General features: G+C 35.0%; 1 long non-coding RNA gene across 2 annotated transcripts in view; it reads left to right on the forward strand.

Annotated features, from left to right (window-relative positions):
* The first annotated feature begins 4,344 nt into the window (after positions 1-4,344).
* The window catches only part of LOC107823712 (uncharacterized), an 11,372-nt gene continuing 10,722 nt past the window's right edge, over positions 4,345-4,994 (forward strand). For both annotated transcript variants that reach the window (XR_012696921.1, XR_012696920.1), the window contains exon 1: positions 4,345-4,433. This is a non-coding gene — a long non-coding RNA (uncharacterized LOC107823712). The remainder of the gene's footprint in view (positions 4,434-4,994) is intronic.

Raw genomic sequence — 4,994 nt, forward strand, 5'->3', positions numbered from 1 at the left:
GGGGAGAGTCAAAAATCACATGTCTACACCGAAACCCACCAAACCTCGTTCGAATGACCTGAAATTTTGTACACACATCACAATTGACACCACAGACCTATTACAACTTCCGGAATTCCATTCCAACTCCGATATCAAAATTTTCACTACCGACCGAGAAACACCAAATTTTCAATTTTGCCAATTCAAGCCTAATTCTACCACGGACCTCCAAATCACATTCTGGGCGCGCTCCCAATTCCAAAATTACCTAACGGAGCTAACTAAATCATAAAAAAATCCAAATCCGAGATCGAGTACTAAAAAGTCAAAACTTGGACAAAACTTTCAAATTTAAAGCTTCAAGCTGAGAATCATTCTTCCATATCTATTACGATTAACCTGAAAACCAAAACCGACGATTTACATAAGTCATAATACATCATATGGGGCTAGTCATTCCCAAGAACTGGCGAGCGAAGTGCAAATGCTCAAAATGACCGGTCGGATCATTACTTAAACAACTAATATCCAGCTGTACAAAATTAACTTTAACTACCTACTAACTAAAGTTATCAACTAACCATGATTAAATTAACTAACAACTATCCTTTACACCCCTCAAGCTAGGAGGTATGAAGATGTTCTTTATTTCTAGCTTGGACACCAAATACTCATGTTGAAGTCGACCAAGACCCTTAGTAAGCACATCTGTCTGCTATTCTGCTGAAGCTAGATAAAGGGTGGTGACAATACCCTATTTTTTTTGGTCCAAAAGAAACTAATTATATTAAAATTACGGTGGCATAGTACAAAGAGCTAAGTTTAAACGAGGCACAGGACAACACTGGCCTTCTAGAGTAGAAGAACTGCGAGGACGACCTCGTGGTGGGTCGTTACAAAAAGTGGGGAGGGGGTGGAGCTAGGACTATCTAATTCCCTGAGATGAGTTGTACAAAAAGAGGTGTCAGGTTGACGCAAGACATAGTCAGTAGTAGGCACTATGTTTCTAACAAAAAGTTTTCCTAGTCGATCTTCTTCCAAAGCCGTTAGTACTGCAGATGGCGGAGTTGTGTAAGTAAAGAAGTCTTCAGAGTTGTCCATGTTGCATCCAAAATTGGCGAGTATATCAGCCACCCTATTTTTCTCCTTGTACGTGTGTTGTAGAATGGGGTCATCCAGCTGGCGCAGAAGGTACCTGCAATTAATAAGTAGATTAATAAATAAAGGATGAGAATTGTGTTGTACGAGAGAAAGTACTGCCTGAGCATCTATGTTAATTTTCAATGGTTTAATTCCATGAAGAAAGACGATTTTAAGTCCGTGTAAAAGTCCAAGAAGCTCAGTGTGAATACTGGAAGACATGAAACATGAACCCGTATAGCCGATGATCCATGAACCTTGTGAGCCTCTAATTACTCCACCAAAGCTCCCGCGATGTGATTGCAATTTTGCAGCTTCGTCGCAATTTAATTTATAAAAGTTTATTGGGGGAAGGTGCCATTTAATGTGCATAGGAACTCGGGTAGGGGGTGGATTATGTGGTAAGGCAACGTAATAGTATTCAGCAGCCTTATGAAGGACATATGTCGAGGTTAAGGGTGTTTTGTGATTTTGAAAAAGGGAGGCATTTCTGTTAAGCCAAATATACCAAAGGTAGAAAGGTATGACAACAGAGTTTGGGATGTGGAGAGTATTTGTGTAGGAGTGTGATTTATAAAGCGTTGTAACCAATGTATGGGTGAAGAGGAGTGATAATTAATTGTAGAGAGGTGGCTGTGCATGGAGAGTTCTGTCCAGAGGCGGAGGGGATGACAATACCCTGTTGAACCTACTCTTTCCCGCGGGGATGACACATACCACAAATAGGATTCGCATTTACTCCCCAACCTGCAAGTTTATCAACAATATTCCCATTACCATGAAGTAAAAACCCTCGTTGTAAACAGATATCAGTTTCAGGTCTGACATCATTCTTGAACTACTCTTGACGTTTTCAATCCTCCAATCTCTATAATCAGTACTTATTTATATTAAATATAATATTTTATATTTTAACCTAGGTATTTCACGTATAATTTATATAATTTAATATAGATTTTATTTCAGTTCATTGACATTATAACTAGTGTAAATAAAGCTATGCACCAAAAGAAACTCAAAACATACGGTCTTGTACATTAAACACTATCAAAGAAAGGAAAAAAAACACTAGCAAAGAACAAATCCTTACTATTTGCTCCAAATAATTTATCCGTTTAGGCTTCAAAAGTTATGTTACATTTTGTTTTGAACAACACTATTTGTAAATACCGAATTTCCGTAGTCAATTTGGTTGCGTAATATTCAAATAAAATACTTTTTTTTCAATTTAGATGGCACATTTACTTTATAAGTTCGTTCAGAAAAGAATGACACATTTCTATAATTGAAAATAATTCAACTTTAAACTCTTCATTTTACTCTCAAATCTCAATGAGAAGTTTTTATAACCACACAAATATCATGTTCTCACAAAGCTTTTACCCCTTAAGTCACGGAAATCTATGCTAGCCTTTCAAAAGTGTGTCTAAGACACGCTGCTTTTGACTAGATATCACTTGCATGTTTAAAAACCAAAAAAGCGCGTAAAGCCCATAAAAAATCTCATTTTTTGTCTCCCCTCCCCATGGGAACTCCTCCCCTCCCTCTAGTCTTCTTCCTCACCACCTTCCCCCTCCCTTTCCTCCCCAAATAGAATTTTTGAAAGAACATATTTATTTTAGATCTAAAATTGATTGCATTTTGTTGGTTTATTGTCCAAATATTGTGAAAACTATTTATTTGTGATATATTTAAAAGCTTTAACATTAGTATTGAATGTTTGGTGAAAAATCTAGAATCCACCATTGTTGGGGTATCAAAAAAAGCTTGAATATTCAATTGGGTCTTATTGATTATTGAATTATTGAACTCAATTTGTAGCTCGATTACTTTCGGCTAGTTGTTTAGATAGTGTGATTGAATTTTGATGTTGTTGGAAACGTTCTCACAAACAATGATGGTGATAGCAATAATGGTGCTTAAGATAGAAAATGGAAAGATGAAGAATATGAGTTTTAATTTTAATTTCTAATAGTATTATTTTACTTTTTAAAGTCAATGACACGTGTCATGACCCTTTTAGGGCATGACTTTCATGTTATATGAAAATTTGGTAAGCACAAAAGTGGTGTGTCTTAGACACACTTTTGAAAGGTTTAGTGTATAAAAGGTTTTCCGTAAAAAGAGGTGTGTAACAGGGATTTCACTCAGTGGAGGATCTAGATTGCAGTAATTGAGTTCCCGGAAACCAAGTAACTTTTGCATAGATTTTGTATTTCTATTAAAAACTCCACAAAATACTTTTAAATATCTAACTGTGAACCCAGTTATTATTGTATATTAATTTGAGATTATGACAGGAACCCATAAACTTTAAATCCTGGATCCGCCTCTGATTTTGCTGCAAAATTGATGAGTATACTATGTATTTTGCCAAATTGAAACGAGGAGAGTAATAATTTTCCCTTACATATTTTAACTTTCAATCAATGAAGTTCATGTTCAAAAACAGTTCGTAACTTCCAAATGTTCCTTCTCAACTTCAACTTGAAATATATATTCTTTTGTTAATTTCAACCAAATAGTACTATCCTAATGCCTACTTAATCTTTTGAATTTCATGTTTACCTAACCTTATTAAATATCGACGTTCTCCAATTAATGACCAAATCACATAAACGTGAGTAATTGTTCTGCCTAACTACTTTGCTTGTAATAGGGAATAGCTCGTACCTAATAAATTTCTAGAGGTGCAAATATTCAAAAAACTTAGCGGTGTTTTAAGGAATATGACTAAATTCTCAACGTAAAAAGTAGTGTGATACTCGCAACTGTCTACAGTTTGCGCAAGAACATTAATATAAGAGGTATATATGCCTCAAGTCTAGGTTATTTAGAAAGTGACACTAATGGGTTATTTTAGTATTCTACTATCATGGGCTAAGCTACTTAGTCCTATGGGTGGTCCCCTTCATCGAAAATTTATACGGTATATATAGGTAAAATATTAGATTTTAGTGATATATAACATATATTGAAAACCCTTTATTGGAAACTTTTTATAGTTCTTTCAAGTTTGAACACCCTAAATGAAATTTCTGGATTCGCCGCCGTATACTATGTATAATTTTTTTACACCATCACTGGTATTTCTATATATTAGAAAAGTTATGGTTTCGACATGGCTGTTTTCAGTCTTTAAAATCAAACGTGAGGTTATTTTTGTCTTTTCCACTTCTATTCCATAAAGTCATCCAGCTTTCATTTTTCTCTTTTATCATGTTCTGTCGTCTCTTTCAATGGCTTTAGCTCTGTTTATTATTCTTTTGGCTCTCTTCTTCAGCACTTGGATCTGTATCCAATAGCATTCGGTTAGTCTCTCTCCACCTTCGCGATTTTGCTAATTGATATGCTATTTGAGATTTTTCAGTGCTTTTACTTTTTGCAATTTCACTATTGATTGTCTTTATTTCCTCACCTTATTCTTTGCGGACTTTGTATTGGGAAAAATTAAGTTCATGTATAGAATCAATTATGAGGTGACATGTCACACGTGCACTGGTAAAAGAATGACAGTTGGCAAAGAATAGCTGCAGAGACACGAGCTTCAGTAAGCACGGGCAGAGATCCAAAAAAATCCGAAAGGATAGGTGCTCGAACCTCTTGATATTCGGAAGTCGCATCAGAAGAATGAACCTAAGTAGCAAAAGAGGAATAGATACGTATTATTGGTAATTAATAGGCACTAATTACGGAAAACGTTATGGAATCAGTATTAAATCAATTATGATTACCAATTATAACGTTACATTAAATGCCATTAATTGTCCATAATGACTCCATTATGAAAGGAAAAAAACGTATTACTTAGAAATAACTATAAAAGGTGAGGAATATACATTTGTAAGGACACGAAATACTATTGAAATATA

The sequence above is a fragment of the Nicotiana tabacum genome, chromosome 11 (assembly GCF_000715075.1).
Source record: "Nicotiana tabacum cultivar K326 chromosome 11, ASM71507v2, whole genome shotgun sequence".
In the NCBI taxonomy this organism is placed as follows: Eukaryota; Viridiplantae; Streptophyta; class Magnoliopsida; order Solanales; family Solanaceae; genus Nicotiana; species Nicotiana tabacum.